At 37.3% G+C, this 18587-nt stretch overlaps 2 pseudogenes; both read right to left on the bottom strand.

Annotated features, from left to right (window-relative positions):
• Nucleotides 1-591: 591 nt before the first annotated feature.
• Nucleotides 592-6971, bottom strand: LOC137714680 (DNA replication licensing factor MCM7-like; annotated as a pseudogene).
• Nucleotides 6972-7420: 449 nt separating this feature from the next.
• Nucleotides 7421-12707, bottom strand: LOC137714679 (vacuolar protein sorting-associated protein 51 homolog; annotated as a pseudogene).
• Nucleotides 12708-18587: the final 5880 nt, after the last annotated feature.

Here is an 18587-nt window from a genome sequence, read left to right as displayed (position 1 = left end):
ATGTGATTTTTTTTCATGGATAATACTTGTATCTCCGAGTTAAGCAATGAACTCATTCCCCCATTGTATTTTCAAGTAAAATAATTGAAACTGTTCAATCTCTTAATCTTCGTATGAAGATCATTTTAACAAAAAAAATCATTCCCATCAGATATCGTTTAGTCATCTAAGTATGTTAAATAAATCAACGGTTCATCATAAATATGATACTTGGTATCTTCATCGTTGAACATTTGAATGACTACCAATGTCTGTTTTGAATGATTTTTTTCAAAGTTGATCTTCAAAATAAGATTAAGAAATAGAATAATTCTAATTATAAAATATTTACGGTGAATATATGTTATAAGTAAGTGGAGAAATAAGCTTATTTCAAGAAAATGCAATAATTATCCTTTTTTTAGAAATTCAAAATTGATACCGTTTTTTATATCAAAATTTAAACTTCTAATCTCATCAATGCGCACGGTTGATACCTCATTTTTCAAATCCAACCTGTGCATGACAAACCCTATCGTCTATCACTGAATCCTTCAATTGCTTAGGGATTACTAAACCTACTTAATATCTATTAAGATTTATACGTGTGAACGAGCGTTAGCAAATCTCATGTATGCACATTGTATTTGTAATTTACGAAACATAAAAGAAAGAAAAAAAATCCTAATACATCAATATCAAAATACAAACGAAGTACTACACTTCAGCTCCATTCATTTCAGCTAACCGATCTAATCAGACTCCCAATACAGTTCTGCAACGATGGCATGCCATGTCGAATAATCTTATCTACTCAAGCTAAGCTCTAAACAGTCCGAGCTACAACAAAAGAGTAAATGAAACCTAGGTTCAGCAAGGTAAATGGAGACAAATCTTGGCAGATGGCGCTGCTACGGTTGATGAAGCAACCAATGATGTACTCCCAAGAAAAGCTCGAAACGACCTTCAATAGAAACATGTTATTTCCCGAGTTGAGTGGCTTCCCACTCACTGATCTTTCAAATGGCATCAATGAATCGGATGTCAAAAGAAATGGGATTAATCTGCCACACATTTATGTTTGCGTATTCCTCTAAACATTGTTTCAGTTGGGCTTCACTGTATCCCTGTTCCAAAGCAAACATTCCACAAGGCTTAAGACAAAATAGATAGAAGTTCGAACATGATTATATAATTATATTTTTCACTTTCAAGTTTTGTACTAGTTGTTTGACATGATAAGCAGTGCAGTTGGACTTTCGGCATTAGATCCACTTATATAGGTTGGCATTCAATCATTTTTCTGAACATCGATCACAAGATGCTTAAAGTTGAGTTGCAAAAACTAACCTTCCTAGAAATCAGATTCAGTGCATGTGCATAGCTCACATCCTGCTTGCCCGTCGTCTCAGACTCATCTCGCAAAAGTGAATAGATATCTCCAATAGGATCCAGACCAGATTTCTGGCAATCATCTGAGTACAAAGAGAACTTCGACATATGCATCAGCCTTAATGCTTCATCCACATCAGATTGAGCCACAGTTTCAGAATGTCGGAGTCTTGCTATTGCCTGTAAGCGAAAGTAGTTTGTTTGTTGCGTGATCAACACACCCTGTAAAGTATAAAATCTATTGCTTCCTTCTCCGGATGAGCAATTTCAAGCAACCCATCCAACAAACCAAGAAAATCTATTTATCTATAATACCCAAAAAAGCATACTAGATTTCCATGCTAGATAATTCTTCCTCTACTTATGGACGCAGTTTCTTGAGCAACCCATCAAATGGGTAAAAGATGGTACAAACAATACTCCTACATATTACCTTTTTACAATTCCAACCTAAACATCTGACCCACTCCATACACAGAAAGGTTTCGCTTAAATACGCACCATTTAGGTCGTAACACTCTTAAATTGGGTGGCTTTCCCTCTGCCTGATGAAGATGGCAGAACCCAAACCCTATGCCTATGTAGATGGCTAGAAACCATCAATTTTGCCACCTCAGTCAACTTTGATGCTCTGTATATATTGTTGTATCATTTATTGCCGTCTCATTCTATTGTGATACACAGCATATATTTGCAGAACCACATTTATTTAAATGAAAAAAATGAAAGGCAGGACTTACAGCTGATATTCGAAGAATGCTGAGCAGAGTTCTCACAGTTGTATAGGAATGGGGTGCATTCGATTTAGCTTCTTCTTGCCGAATGCTAGAGTAGGCACTAGCAATATACTCCTCAAGTTCCTGTGGGACTGAAGGAGACAATCTTCTCACTGCAGAAATATATGCCCTGAAGAAAGTCATAAAAGAAAGGATCTTATCAGAAAGTACCACTAATCAGCAGACTTGAAAATAAGGATTTAGATAGTTTTACAAATTACAAGTTTTATACAGAGAAATCATACTTGTTTGCATGGAAAAGTGATCAATAGAAAGACTAAAACTAAAGAGAAGTTCCTGAAATCAGTACTGCTGAGCTTTCCATGGTAAAAGTGATGTGAAATTTACCGAATAACAGATGGCTCAAGTGGAGTGAAGCCAAGAGCCGGAGATTCTTTATTCTGATGAACATAGACAACATGCCTAGCCATCTCAAGATCACTATCCATATCTGCTCGATCCAGGATTAACCATAAAAGATCAAATCTTGACAAAAGGGCCGGTGGAAGATTAATGTTTTCAGCAGGAGTTCTACGTAAGTCATATCTCCCCCTTCAAGAACATATATAGAACAACTACAGTAAGAGTTTGCACAGATTTTACACAGAAGGTTAGCTGCCAGCAGTGGAAAAGGCACCACATAATTAGAGCAATATGATTTAGAAGAGAAGTGACAAGGAGTAATGCACTATATGAACCAGATTAAAAATAAGTAGAAAGATTTTTACCATGCTGGATTAGCTGCAGCAAGAACAGCAGTTCTTGCATTCAAAGACGTAGTGATCCCAGCCTTGGCAATGTTGACAGTCTGCTGCTCCATAACTTCATGTATGGCTGTACGATCTAATTCATCCATCTTATCAAACTCATCAACAGCACAAATTCCCATATCCGCTAGCACCTGAAATGAGTTAATACTTCCACAATTCAACACCCAGAAACACTAAAAAAATAACCATATAGAAAGCCTAATAAAGAATTATGGGGAATCTGATCTAATTAGGGATTATAAAGTGAATTGGTTATGGATTGACTCCTGAAAACTGGCTAGGTTTTACTTCCCCTCTTCACTTTCTAGCTATTGCTTCTGCATCAAAGGCACACACTGGTATGATGCAATAAAAGTTTAACATTAAGAACTCTCGAGTATTATGCATATATTCGGCAAGTATTTTGTAACTTTGTATGCTCTTCCACTCATATAACATGGAAAAATAAACTTAGATAAATATATATATATATATACACACACACATATATATTATATAACTGAAAGGAGCATATGTATCTAACCAATGCTCCTCCTTCCAGGACCATTTCATTTGTGACGGGATCTTTCTGAACAGCAGCAGTTAGACCAACTCCACTGCTTCCTTTGCCAGTTGTATATACTCCCCTGGGTGCTACATTAATAATGTGTTTGAGAAGCTGGCTCTTTGCAACTCCAGGATCACCCATCAGACAAATATGTAAATCTCTTCTAATCTGCATTTTGAAGGAGAATATATTATGACCTCTTGTGGTCCTATCGTGCAAATGATAAAACATGTTATGACCAGTCTACTTCATCACAGGCATGACATGAGCTTGGAAATTATCCTAAAAATAGAACATTTGCCTTGGGAATTCCATCTTATACAGGAAGAAGACAAATTGCAAACTGGAGCTCAATTTACATAACCATTAACCAGTGACCAGGACATGTAAGTGCCAGGTCAAGAAGCTGCAATAGAGGGAAGGAAGAAGGGAGGACTGCTGATCTTTCACTTCAATGTAGAGGATACATCCAAATGATATCCATAATCTTGTGAATAAAAATTCTCAGAAGGATAAGCAAAATTCAATTTAACAATATGTGTAATTGAGTCAGATGGCATCTGGTAACGTTGAGAACTCAACTTCATTCCATCTTTTAGCTTCCTGTGAGGAGCGCCCACTAGGAGCAGAAGCAGAGCCTTTTTGATATCTTCATGCCCGTATATTTCAGGTGCCAAAGATCGAGCCAGCTTTTCATATATGTTACCATCCTCAGCCAAACGTGCAACTTGTTCTTCCTCATCTCCTATAAGTTCATAACTGTGGCATAACTCAAGTTAGTACACAACACCTTTTTTCACCTAAGAATTAAAGAGGTTTATCAAGGTAGGTAAAAAGAACAATAAGTTTAGCAAAAATGGTACTACAAGCACCAGATAAACTCTATGTTAAGAGTTGAAAAGATGGGAACAATATATGGTACAAGATTTGTATGAAAAGTAATTTAGTCAATTACACAAGTATAGATGGTTTTGTTGACTGAGAACTGATAAACGAAATGCATAAACCAATGACAAAATTGTACTGAACATGGAATAGTGGCTTACTCTTCATATTTTTTCTTAGTATGTGTGATGGACATGGCTTCTAAGTAAGTATCGGCAACTAAGCCAGCATTGCTCTGAAACCAGTGTAAGGAATAGGAAGAAAAATCCCAGATAGTTTCACAACATCACCCGGAGCTACCTAATGGTGTTGAGGAAGAGGCACATGCAAATTTATAGAAAATAGTTATAATCAGTTAAGTAGAAGCAGGATGTCATCACTTCCTGCAATCATGTGAAGCGGAAACCCCCCTGTCTACCCCATTGCAAGGGATTCATTCAAATCTGTAAGTTTAAGTTTAAAATACTTTATGATAATTAACATAGAACTATTCAACCTTTCTTGTGAGTTCACCCCGGAAGTGAACGGTCATTGTCCGTGGAATATGGCCTTTTGGAACATCTTCAGCCAACTCTTGTATCTTTGCCTGAAATTGAACCTAACTATATCTCAAAAGAGGATGATAAACATTCTAATACAGCTGTCCCCGTGTTATTAAATAATTGTGACTAAATCGGCATAAAGTACCTCCTGAAATTTCAAGAACTTTGATGCCCTGAGTTGAAGAATAAGGTTCCCCTTTGTTCTATTTGTTATACAACGCCTGGATGGGCATTCAAAAAGTGGCATAAAGACTCGAGCAGTTACTTCCTGTTAGGCACAAGAAGAATTCATGAGTCAACAAAAGTGGCTTTAAAGAAACAGGCACATGTATAGGCGCAGTGGCATTGAATAAATTATACTCCAAAAGGGAGAGAAATAAGAAGGCTTGAAATATGTTGAGTATGTACGGGTTTGTAGCAAGCAACAAATGTTTCAAAATACGCTGAATAGCCAAACTGTATTATGGCTTATTGGCAATCAAATGGCTGAACATAAGGATTGTGTCTAAGTACCTGGTAAATCTCAAAACCACATTCTTCACATGTATAGACAGCTACCTGCATCAATGGCTTAACAACTGAACACCGCGTCACAATACCTGATATCCTTACAAGCTGACCAATATGTGAAGCCTTGACCTCCCTAATTGCATATGGCTTCGACTTTCCACTTGAAGATGCTCTTATGTAAACTTCACTATAATACATATGAAAAAACACTAGTAAATTCAAACATCACAGAAAGCTTCGATACAATGGAAGTTGAAGCATATGAAACCTATTAATAAACTATAACCGAAGACATGGAATAGATGAAAAAGTAAGTTACCAATATTAATCTGAGATAAACCTCTGTTGAACTTACATCGTACCAGCATATTTTCAAAACATATACTGCAAACCAAACTAGCTAATACCTATAAGAAAATCGACGTTCATTTACTAATGAGTCATGAATAACAAACTACTAAGCACAAAAGTTAAACCCAAAACAGGAGGTGTATCAGTATGACCACACAATTCAGTGAATTCACACATTCAGACCGAAATTTCATTCAAACAAGCACAACCGGAATTAGGATTTTGCTTTGAACTCACAAGTAGCGCTTGATTTCTGGTGGCATCTTCTGGTGTGGATCCGGACCATCCATATTCTCTGGTACATCATCAGACCTCTGAGTCATGAGTATGTCATGATCAACATCTGTAAATGCCTCTGCGGGCTCCGGCATAAGCTCATCAATAGCATCAGCAAAAATACCAATATAACGCCGAGTATTTTCTTGAACTCAATTGCGGAATTCTTCATCCCATTCTGCGTACTGCATAACACAAATTAACAAATGATTTCGTATAAGAAAATCAACAACTCGTTCACAAATAATAATAATGATAATTAGGCCTTTGCAACAAAATCCCAAAAGGCATAGGTGGAACTTACACTAAACAAGTCCTCAATATCAATCTGGATAGCTCGAAATTTGCGGTTTGCAACTTCTTGCTGAAAAGTAAAAAAATATTTAGATATTGCTGCTTTATAGTCCAATAATTCAGAAAAAATGAATCCGGCATTCAATCCAACGGTCTATTAGGGTTTTCAGACCGTACTATCAAAGCTTACAAGAAAATGTGGTAAAGAAGAAGAGGGGTACTCACAAGGATGCGCATGTATTTGGGTTCGCCATTCGAATCGGGAAAGTTGGAAAGAAAATCATTGGCGAGCTCTGTCAAAAATAAAAATGAAAAATAACAAATATTAAATCGAGTATTGACGGAGGAGAGAGAGAGAGAGAGAGGTAGACGAAAACTGACCTTTTTCAGCGCTGAAGTCGATGTCCTTGGAGAGAGAGGGAGAGCAAGAGAGAAAGGGGCAGTCACACACATACAGAGACTGAAAAGTAAATGAGAGCTCAGATTTGGGGGCAAATGACGGATAGAGGCGAGGGTTTTGGCGGGAAAAATAAGGGGAGGGTAATTTCTTTACAATGAGCTGGGCCAAGGCCGTAAAAGAAGGCCCATTAGAGGGCCGGCCCAAGCTCCAATTAATCGGTTCAACCGACTTATTGCATAGAGATGAGAGTCAAGAAGAACATGATATTTTATAATTTGAGTTGTCTTGTGTTTGTTTACGAGCAATTCGGACTTGCCTTGTATTATATATTGAACAATATCCGGAAAGCTTTTGAAAGTGGGTTTAAATTTTCTGAAAGTGGGTTTAAATTTTCTGAAAGCGTTTTTTTGTGAAAATGCTTTTGAAACCAATTTAGTACAAATGCAAATGAATCATGAAAAAACACTTTAGTACTTAATGTAAGAAGCGCATAACTGGTGCTTCTTGCAAGAAGCTCTTTAAGTGCTTTTGAAATTCAAAAACATTTTCTCTAAAAGCACTTCCAGTCATTTTAAAAACAGTTGTAAACGAGCACTACATCTCTTGTCAAGGAAATTTTGAGGAAATGGCGCTTCTAAAAAAGCTTCAAGGAAAAGTTTCTTACTAACAATTCTCTGGTCTCAAGAATTGGTCTCAAGTTTAAAGAAATTTGTGTTCATTGATATCATCGTCGTATTCGGTTACCAAACCGTCATGTCACGTACAAAATGGGGAGGAAATAGAGTGTCATTTCAAGCAAAGGGAATTCTTTGTAATTTCACAAAACAATGGACTCTATACCAAAATACTTCATTTTCCGAGTGGAGTGCACGATGAGAATGCAATTCAAAGAATTTGCGCCCGTTCAACTGCAGCCTTGAAGCACTTCCGGATGCGGAGGATGATATTCCAGAGCCAAATCATCTTGCCTCTGTCAAACTAGCTGTAACAAGAAAAATCACTCTCTTCAGAAATACATCTCACTTAAATCAAAGAATCAAATAAGAAACTAAAGGCAAGTTCTAAAGAATAAAGCATGGTACCATGCAAGGAAAGGTCGCAAAAATTTTCTGTACCTCGAGACAATCGCTAGGGAGAGATTGGCTTCTGTTCCCTGGTCTTAGCCAACTTCAATTGTGTAAGTTTGTCCAAGATGGCGGGCTCTAAAGGAATTGGGTCAAGACAACGCTCAGCTGCTGCAACAATCACCTGCTCGACAGAAACAAGTCCAAACCGATTATTTATGGAGAGAGGTGAAGGAGATTTCAGGCCTCAACCATTCAAAAGTTGGCGCCAATAAAATAGATATGAACTAAGATGGAGAAGCTATATGAAGTTAAGAGGTTCAGGATGGAGAGCCAAGACTATTTTCTATATAGAGTCCTTAGGAACTGTATATCCAACTGAATTTGCTGGAATCCGCTCCTATTAAAAGTTTGGAGTCTGACAAATTCTTGCAAGCTTTTAAGGCAAAGTTTTACCAAGGTCGTTACCACCGACTCCTGCAATTTGCAAGCACAGTCAGTTCATGTTGTTCCTAAACCAGTACCAATACAGGTTCAAGCAACAACTAGTTCATTACCTGCGTAAAATCAACTTTCGTAAATATTTCAACTTTTTGCTTAAAAAGTTTTTCCAGATGGGTTTCCAACAGCTGGCTTCTAGCCCTCTGGGTGTTTGACCGACTTAATTTTTCCTCTTGTAATGGGTTGCTCCGAGATGAGGCAGTGCTACCGTTGCTGTCAGCCCGGCAATGCCTGCAAATGCCTTGGGGCAAAATTTGCTTAACTTCACTTCTAATTGCTTCCAACTAACACAGGAAAGAAAGGAATGAATTGTGCAGAGCAGCTGACAACAAATAATAGATTTAACAAACAAGGTACCAAGCGAGTTCTCCCAACTTGACTCTTATTCCAAGAGAGTATTAAATGGCAGGGGGAAACAAATTATGTACTGACCTCTTGAAGAAATAAATCAACAAACATATGAACTTCGCGGGGTTCCTTGTGCTGCAAAAATGTTGAACAATATAGACAAATTAAAAAGAACTTACATGGTAGTAAGTTTAATCCTTTCTTAATAGTTTAGTGCACATGATATACTTCCTATTATTCAAATATTGCCTAACAAAAAGTGTACCTGGACCCAATTTGGTGTTGTAAACCTCTTCTTTAAGAGAACTGATATCCACTGAGTTCTCATATTTATGTACTGAAAAGAGAAGATCAAAACATTTTGTTATCAAACTTTTGTCTGCATAATAGATAAAAGTGGTGTGATCATGGTAGCCCAATAAAAGTGGTTTGATCATAGTGTTACAATCTCCATTTGTTAAAGGAGGGGTAGATGAAGAGCAGTGTTAAGGATGGTGTACTAGCACATTGGTCATACTTACGAAGAACTCCTAGTATATCTGCTGACCAGATTTCTGTCTTTATGTATTGCTCAGTGATTTCTGTCTACATTCCGTAAGCATACTCCGCAAACTCACGAACAGAAGTCTAAATTGAGTGCAAATAAGTCAGTGATTCATCAGTGCAGTTATAAGTTACAGACATCAAAGAGAAAGAGGGAGAGCATATGTAACCGAGCAGAGAGTAATCATGAAGCACAAGGGGGAAACCTTAATGCCTATTTAAGTTGAATAGAAATTTTTAGTACAAGTACTATGTTCATCTAAATTTAACCTGCTTCTCTCACTTGGATCTAATATCTTTAAAGGTGTAAATAATCACTCTCCAACAATTTTAAGATGCATACTTCATGCAGTGAGTTTATTGTTAACTACGAATCAATTCAAGTCGTCACACACAACTTGCCAAAGATAACAAACCAAAATGATGCTACACTAGTCCACTGTCAGAGACTCACCTCATGTGCAGTAGAAGGAACTGTGTCAGTAGAAGGATCATCAGAATCCAGTGAAGCATTGCTTATATCTTCTATCTTAAGCTGAAGGCCAGCAACAAATTGTTCTAACTTCTCAAGCAACTTCACCTTTAAGCAGTCAACCTGCCAAATGCAGGCAATATGTCATCGGGCGAAAAAAGATTATTGGAATTTTCTTTTCAATGCATTTTCTTTGTTGAGATTCTTCTTGTGAACAAAAAATGTCCACATCTATGCCTTCACTTACTACGAAATTTAAAATACATTAGGACTTGAAGAACAAAAAAACAGGATAACCTATTTTTGAAATGTCTACCAATTTCCTGTGAGTATTGTTCACACAATTTAACTGTAACAGTATAATATTGAATACGTTTTCTATAGTTAAAGCCATGATGTGTTAACACGGTAATATGTAATCTAAATGGCAAACTTAAATAAAAGCGCAGTACAGACTGGGAAATCCAATTGCTTAAGAAGCACAGCAGCCTCAGCTCTTGCTTGCATAGATTCAGAATCTGAGAACAGCTTTCCCTGAAAAGAATAATTTGGAAAATCATAAGACAAGTTTTCCAACAGAACACATCCAGTTGCAGTCAGTAAGTTATTCGGCATGAAATTATGATTTTAAACATTAATTTTAACAACATCTCAGATGGTGAATGTCCATTCTTTTGTTAAAGTATGCTTAAGAAAGTACAGTAATACGACACAGATACACAATAAATGGCTAATAAGAAATAGCTTGATAGCTAGTGAAAAATGTCATGCCTTGATTCACAACTTTTACTTCATCTAATAGAATACAGCTAACTCATGAGCATGAACATCTCACTCACATGACTCACAGCAATCCCAAGAGCTCGGAGAGCTTATTTTAGGACGACACATGCATCATATTACTGAAACATTGTATTCATCCAAGGGAATGTTTCCCACACGTTTCAAGCAGTGGCCCTTCATGAAAAGATATTACATGGCAATACCTGAATGTTACATCTTAAAACTAATCCTATGTCCGAGATATAGGCACAATCCTAACATACTGCATAATCCTTTACCAATATTGATGCTAAAACTTCCACCAAAAACTGCATAACGCCTATCCATGTATTAAAGCAAATGGAGTTATATATTATATGCCCCTAAACATATAAACTATGACACCATCCAACTAAAAATTACTACCTCGACTGCAAAAACTTAACAAGAACCCCCAAGAGAAACGTTGCGAAGGAAGTAAGGATAAGACATCTACTTGTTTCTTGTTAGGTCTGGGTAGAGAGAAAAACCAGTCTCGCCATATTATAAAATGGAAAGAAAGAGAAAGAAAAAAGGATAAACTTGCGAATTCTTGATAATTATGGTCACAGCTTCTTCAGATGCTCGCTTACAATCCTGGAATGAGGAGTCTCCATATGCCTAATTGTGAGAGCCCAACCACAAAGAAACAAGACACAATGTAAATAAAACTCCACACAAAGGTAAACTCTGGTCCCGAATGCAAAAGATCATAGGAGATAGAAATTACCTTAAATATTGGTATTGCTCCTGTATAAAATTTGACCGCATCAGCATATGCTTCTGATTTGATACACTTCCCGAGCCTAGCAGGTAGATCATAGATGAACTGCCGTTCCACAAAAAAAAGATATTTATGTAACCCACAAGGCCAGACACCGAAATTAAAACTGAAGTGTCATGAAGTCACACATATATTGCTCGCCAACCTGAACTTTACGAAGAAGGTTGCGTGTGCGATGCAACTTTTCTATGTGTTCCCTCTTCTCAAAAAGAGAAGTGTTGACCCCATCACTTCTAAATTGCACAGACATTATCTGCAATCATTGTCAATGTGAAGTACGCTCCTATTACACTCCTTTTTTCCTTCTTTTTCCTCTGAAAACAAAAACATAGCTTGAGCGAGCCTTAGTTAAAGTAGAAACAATTGGAAGTACCTTCTGGAGGAGCTGTTCCATATTTGCCTCCATCCCCACAATATTACTTTTCATCCTGTTGGAAAAATTATCCAAGACCAGAATATTATAAGAGACTCTTGGTTACATTATCTACAAGCTGAAACATGATAAATGATAATGTGGGTAGCAGAAATTTCGTCAACATGTAAATATAGACATATACGTAAAAAAAATAAAGAGTTACTGTTTAATAGTATCTGTCGCGCTAATAAACTTGTTGTAGTTCTCGTATACTAACATTTGTAAGTCAGTATCAAGATTCTTTATCTCAGCAGCCATTTGAACATGTCTCTGTAGAAGCCCTTCCAAGTTTGACTTGTGTACCTGCAAAGTTCATAAAACTCGCAATGCTGAGTCAAAGTTCGAATTTCTGCCTCATATTTGATAACAAAATCAGCGTATTATGATCATTCAATATACAAATGCCACAAATCACGCACAATCAACTTATCTGAGAAAACATACATCACCATATGAAATCAACAACATTCCTACAAAGTCCTCTACCCTGATTCTGAACCAAATGCCCGTCTCCAATTCTGCCACGAAAACCAATGGTTCGTTCCACTCCACAAAATTGCCAGCTCAATTCAAAAAAACTTGATGACATTTTTTTGAGCAGCCACTAATTCCATTTTTCACCTCTACAAACTTAGCTACGACGTAAATATACATAAATTTCCAGACACAGCCTTCCAATTCAACCCTAAACCTGCCCTAGTTACCAGTAACGATTACGATTGTCCCAAAATTAAGTAAACAAAACAGCTGAATCAATCATGTATTTGGTAAAAGATAAGAGTTGGGGATCGTACGAGGAGATGCATTTACTGGTCGGGATCGAAGGAGGTGGAGTTGATGGCGTCGAGAGTGGCGTACTTGGACGAGGACTTAGAGTTGGAAGACAACAGCGAAGGGTCAGGGGAGTAGAAGCTCGACAGAAAATCTCTCATCCTCTTCGCCTTGTAATCCAGCGGCACGTCGTTCACCTCCATTTCTACGTTTCTTCTTCTTCTTCTTCCTCAACCTTCAGTCTCTGTGATCCGAGAATTGGCGCTGCTGGAATGCAACCGAAATTTTGTTACAGGGATACAGTTATGATTTTGTTAAACGACGACGTAGAGGTCAGTGTCCGTAGTTTTAGGCCTTTGACTATTTGAACCCTTACACACCCTTGTAATGAAATTTTATCAGTTTTTATTACTCCTCGCAAATTTTTAAGAAATGACAAGTTTTATAATTATCTTCGAGAAATGTTTAGTGATTCATTTAAAATTGAGACTCTTCATGTATTTTTTGTCATTTCATATTTTTAAGGTTTGCATGAAAATTGAAGTTAAACTCTGACGTGACAAATAATTCATAAAGAGTCAATTTTGAAAGAGTTTCCTTAGCATTGATTTGTTTTACCATGGCTTGAAGAAGATTAGAGAAAGTAATTATAATTACGACTTTTTCTTCTATGCTCTAACATATCGCGGTTATTTTGAATATTCTAACACAATCACCTCATAACTCTCACTATTTTTTTCCTAAAACCATTTGGAACACTAAAGAATCGATTTGACTCTTGAGCCTCCTTCTCTGTATATTTGTTTGGATATATCACTCGTTTAGATATAAGCAACATGATTTCATTCAAAACTTTCACTAATTTTGAAACCATGTTATAAGTAAGATATTTGATAATTGTTAGTTACCAAAATGAAGACGACTAAGTTGATTTGTTTTGTTATGTGAGTTTTCGGTTGTTGAGACAAAGCGATAGTGGAGGACTCGAATCTAGGACATTGAGTGCACTAGTATATCTTATTAACCACTTGAACTACAATGTTTTATTCAATGTTCTAAAAAACGGCCTAGGCGCTGGTGACCCGAGGCGTTTTCTTGCAAATCGGTTGGAAAAATCGGGTGAGCTCTAAGCGGCGGCTAGGTGGGTGAGGCGGCCCTAGGCTGGCTAGGCACTAGGTGGGCTAGGCGGCCCTAGGCAGCTCTAGGCAGTGTTAGGCGGCTAGGAGGCTAGGAGGTTTTTTTTTTTTTTTTTTTTTTTAATTAAGAAAAAATCCTATCTACATTACTATATTTCCTTATTTTTCCTCCTATTTTGCATTTTGTGTGGCTTGCAATTGGGAATTTATTGTACATGTGTCATCCTACAATACTCCTCACTATGGTTCTATGATAGATATGCTTAATGTGTTTTTAAATTTTGGACTTGTTGGATACTCTTTTTGCATTTTATTATTCTTTTATTATCTTATCCGTGGATTTCATACAAGTTTAATTTTTTGTAAGTGTCAATATGCACTTATTTACAAGATATACAAGAAATTTACCTAAATCCGCCTAGGCGCCCGCCTAGACCCCGCCTAGCCGCCTAGGCACTAGGCGCCAGCCTGCCGCCCGACTAGCGTCTAGCGTTTTTTAGAACCTTAGTTTTATTAATAGAAGGGTTTTGTCAAATATCACTAACATGGGCCATGACAATTTGCAGGGCCGAGCTATAGCAGAGCCGAGCCCAAAGAGTAAAAAGTCAATTGTTTATCTAAGGCCAGTAAGCCCATAATGTCTTATACAAGATTTTAACACTAACGATACAAATAAACGACTTTTATGACGTCATTTTTATACAATTTGTGTGTTGCATAAAGTGTATATGTTAAATTGATTAATTTTGAAGTTGTATTGACCTTATTGGTTTAGACAATGACCATGTTCATTTGTTCATGTATAAAATAAGTTGTTTATCTTTTTTTTTTTTTTTTTTTTTTTGTCAAACTAAGTTGCTTATCTTTCACACAAAGTAAAAGTTATTTTACCTTCACATCCTTTTTCATTTTGAAAAACTAAAATAAAATAAAATATATTGCAAAGGAAAGACTTTACAAACAAGCAACAAACAAATTCAACCATCGGAAGAAAAAAATGCCAACAAAGTTGCACCAAAGAAGCAACAACAAAAACTAATTATATGTGGGGATATTCCATTTTCGTTAAATAGACTCAATAGTAGTAGAATGATCGACCTTCAAGTTAGTGGACTTAGGGCTGGTTTGGTATTACTGTGCTTTGAAAAAAACTGCTTCTGCTATACTGTGAGAATAAGCTCATTTTTGTTGCTTCACATTTTCAGGTTTTTTTTCACCAAAAACTGTGAAAATAAGTTGTTTTTAAGTGTTTACTAAACACCTTTTTGAGTTTAGCTTTTTTTTATACCCACTTTTTATAAAATCACCTTAGTACCAAACCAGTACTTAATAGAGTTGAGAACCACCTCATCGAGTTGACACAAGTTCTTGAATTTATATTTGTTCCACTCCCTTCATACATAATACACGATAGTGGGGTACAATGGTTGATGATAGTATGTACAAAAATGTATAGAAACAATAATCAATGTTGCATGCAAAAATAGTAATCGATGTTGCGTGCAAAAGTATTATCAATAGCCTATGTAAAAACAAGTGTTAATGGTCATTTTGCTAATAGATGCAAGTGAGATCAAAATCGAGATTTAGGAAACAAAGTGGCAAATTTTGAGTTATAGGGATTAAAATGGGATCAAAATCGAGTTTAAGAGACGAAAGTTGTGACTTTGAGTTTGAAGGAGAAAAGCGAGATTGAAATTAAGTTTTAATAAGTGTAGCTAAAAATAAGCCAACGGTAACAAGTAGTTGGTGGAAAAATGTTATTGATAGTCTCTTTGGTGGCGAGACCTAATAACATACGATTTGTAAAAACAATTTTATTAGCAAATGGAAACATTTGCTTGTTTTTCATTTTGAACGAACGAACGACATTTTCTACACTAAGAGAGTTGAAGAGTGGGTTAGGCCTCATAATATACGAGCTACAATAATGTAGTTCAAATTTATCTTTAGCGATAATAAAACCTAACATTTTCTTGTTATAAAAACATTAGAATAAGAAAGATAACATGTTTCCTCACCAAAAGAGAATATTGCTATTCCCTAAAATAAAATAATTGAAAACTAAATGTGTAAATAAGAAAAAAGTAATGCTAGGGAAATTAAATTTGTAGATTAAATTTTGTAAACTAAATGATATGAAAGTTAATGATTGAATTATTACTTAAACGTTGATAAGTCGTAAGCGTGCTCATTTCCTATTGATGGCACATTATTTAATTTGTAAATTTTATTTTTAAATTTAGTCTTCCTAGCATTACTCATAAAAAACCAATTGAGAAGCAAATGCATGAAAAATAAAACAATTGAAAATAAAATGATAGAAAAGGAGAAAGTTCCTGCCTTCTGTAAGAGCACTTCCACCGTGGGAAACCCTCCCCCAGGCTATTCACTATTTAATCCACCTAGTGAACAGTAACTGCCCTTAATAAACAATAACTACTTTTTGCATCTCTACCGTTGTACTTGAATAACCATGACAATAGGCAATAAAATATTAGTTTTTTTTAAATAATACAAAATAATTTTATTTGTAATTTCGGATATGATTTTTAATTGGTCTCATTGTACCATTTTTTATTATTTTAATTTTTTTCTTTTCACATGGTGATCCCAATCCAAAACCTTTTATTATTATTATTATTATTATTTTTCTTCTACTCTTTCACATGGTGCGTTGGCACCATTCCAAAAGCCCAAACATTTTCTTTTCAACCCGTGTCCCCCCCCCCACAACCCCCCAACGCACCCAACCCCTCCTCATCTCTTCCTCCATCTTCACCACCCCACCACCACCTCTCTTCCTCCATCTTCACCATCCCACCTACCTAAGCCTCCATCAACGGTCCCGATCTTCCCCGCTTTCTAACCAAACTCTCTCTCTCTCTCTCCTCTTTCCCCAGAAAACAAATCCCAAATCGTGCGATTTGGGCGCGCCATTGGAAGGAGGAGGATTGCGAGTGCGTGGGAGCTAAGGCGGTGTGGGGTGCGGCGGCAGTTGCGACGGAGGAAGATCTCTGCCATTTGTATGTGGGTGTTCATCAACCTCGACGACGAACTCCGGCGAGAGCCGTTGAGTTCGAAGCCTGGGTTTTACAATTTTTTAATTTTTTTATTAATATTTTATATTTTTATTAATTTTATATTATGGCTGACGTCAGCCCACGTCACGTTGCCTTCGGGCTCTCGAGCTGGCAACTCGTGCCGGGCCTCTCCCTCTATCTCGCTCGGGCTCCATTGCCAGCACACGCTGGACTTGGTTGCTCGGGCTCTTTGCCACTGTTCACGGGCCTGTCCCTCGGGGGAGAGCACACGCTGGAAATGCTCTAATGTTCAGAGCATAATGCCATGGCGCGTACAACTACCTTTTTTCACCGTGCAATTAATGGCAAGGTGCGTCAGCAAAAATGAGCTGTCCTTGCACTGTACTTATATATATATATTATTACGCTCCATTAGGCTAATATTTCAAGAGATCTTCCATAAAGGCAAATGGCCAAAGGCAAAATAAAATGATTGCTTGAATGAGACTGGGACCCGCGTCAATATAATCTTTCCTTTTTTCCAAGTCTCTATATTTTTTTTAGAAAGATTCTCTTCCCTCTTAATCTCTATTCCCTTATCTGCTCTCGTATTTGAACGGTTACGGTTTAACCACGTCAACATCTTATATTGATTTTTTTATAAAGACAATAAGACAAAAAACAATATGTGAGAGGAGGGGAGATAAGGAGATGAAAATAAGAAGGGAGAGAATCATACTCTATTTTTTTTTTTTTTACTTGGAGATAAAAGGGGAGATCATATTCAGATTTCTTCCATCAAAACCACCAGATCAAATGATCCGGACCTTTGAAATTTCATCCAACGGCTCAACTGTTTTGACCCCTTAAAAGCTATAATAATTATTTACTATTGGATGAAATTTCAAAGCTCCGGATCACTTGATCCGGTGACCTTAGTGGAAGAAATCCGCTATTCAAGTATATTAGTTGTCCTAATTTGATAACTGGAATTTTATTTCCTAAGAGAGAAATATGTATTGTGACATCCCACATCGCCCAGGAGAGTGATCCTTAAATGTATATTCCCATCCTTACCTAGCACGAGGCCTTTTGGGAGCTCACTGGCTTCAGGTTCCGTAGAAACTTCGAAGTTAAGCGAGAAGGGAGCTAGAGCAATCCCATGATGGGTGACCTACTGGGAAGTTGCTCGTGAGTTCCCAAAAACAAAACCGTGAGGGAATGGTAAGCCCAAAGCGGACAATATCGTGCTACGGTGGTGGAGCGGGCCAGGGAAGTGATCCGCCCCGGGCGGGAATGTGACATTTGGTATCAGAGCCTAACCCTGGTCGCGTGTGTGCCGACAAGGACGTCGGGCCCCTAAGGGGGGTGGATTGTGACATCCCACATCGCACAGGGGAGTGATCCTTAAATGTATATTCTTATCCTTACCTAGCACGAGGCCTTTTGGGAGCTCACTGGCTTCAGGTTCCGTAGAAACTTCGAAGTTAAGCGAGAAGGGAGCTAGAGCAATCCCATGATGGGTGACCTACTAGGAAGTTGCTCGTGAGTTCCCAAAAACAAAACCGTGAGGGAATGGTAAGCCCAAAGCGGACAATATCGTGCTACGGTGGTGGAGCGGGCCCGGGAAGTGATCCGCTCCGGGCCGGGATGTGACATGTATGCACAAAGACAAATGAAAATTCAATTTGAATACGCAATGCGTATTATAAGTTTCAGAATGGTCTAGTCTTGCGCATCACTAAATTTTAGTACCCTTAAATGGAGTAAGATTCTCTTTCTTTCTAGTCTCATTTTTCTTTTATTTTTTCTTCTATTTTAACGATTACGATTAAACCACGTTAATGTTTTATGTTAATTTTTTAATAGTGAATATGTGAAAGGAGGGGAGAGAATGAGATGAGAATAAAAGGGGAGAGAATTTTACTCTCTCTTAAATAAGGGTGACCAAATTGGAGTCGGATTCTCTCCTCTTTAAATCCCTCTCATAGGATTCTCTCCTCTTTA

Source organism: Pyrus communis, chromosome 14, assembly GCF_963583255.1.
Source record: "Pyrus communis chromosome 14, drPyrComm1.1, whole genome shotgun sequence".
In the NCBI taxonomy this organism is placed as follows: Eukaryota; Viridiplantae; Streptophyta; class Magnoliopsida; order Rosales; family Rosaceae; genus Pyrus; species Pyrus communis.
The sequence above is the reverse complement of the archived record's forward strand: the minus strand, read 5'-3'. Positions and strand labels throughout refer to the sequence as shown.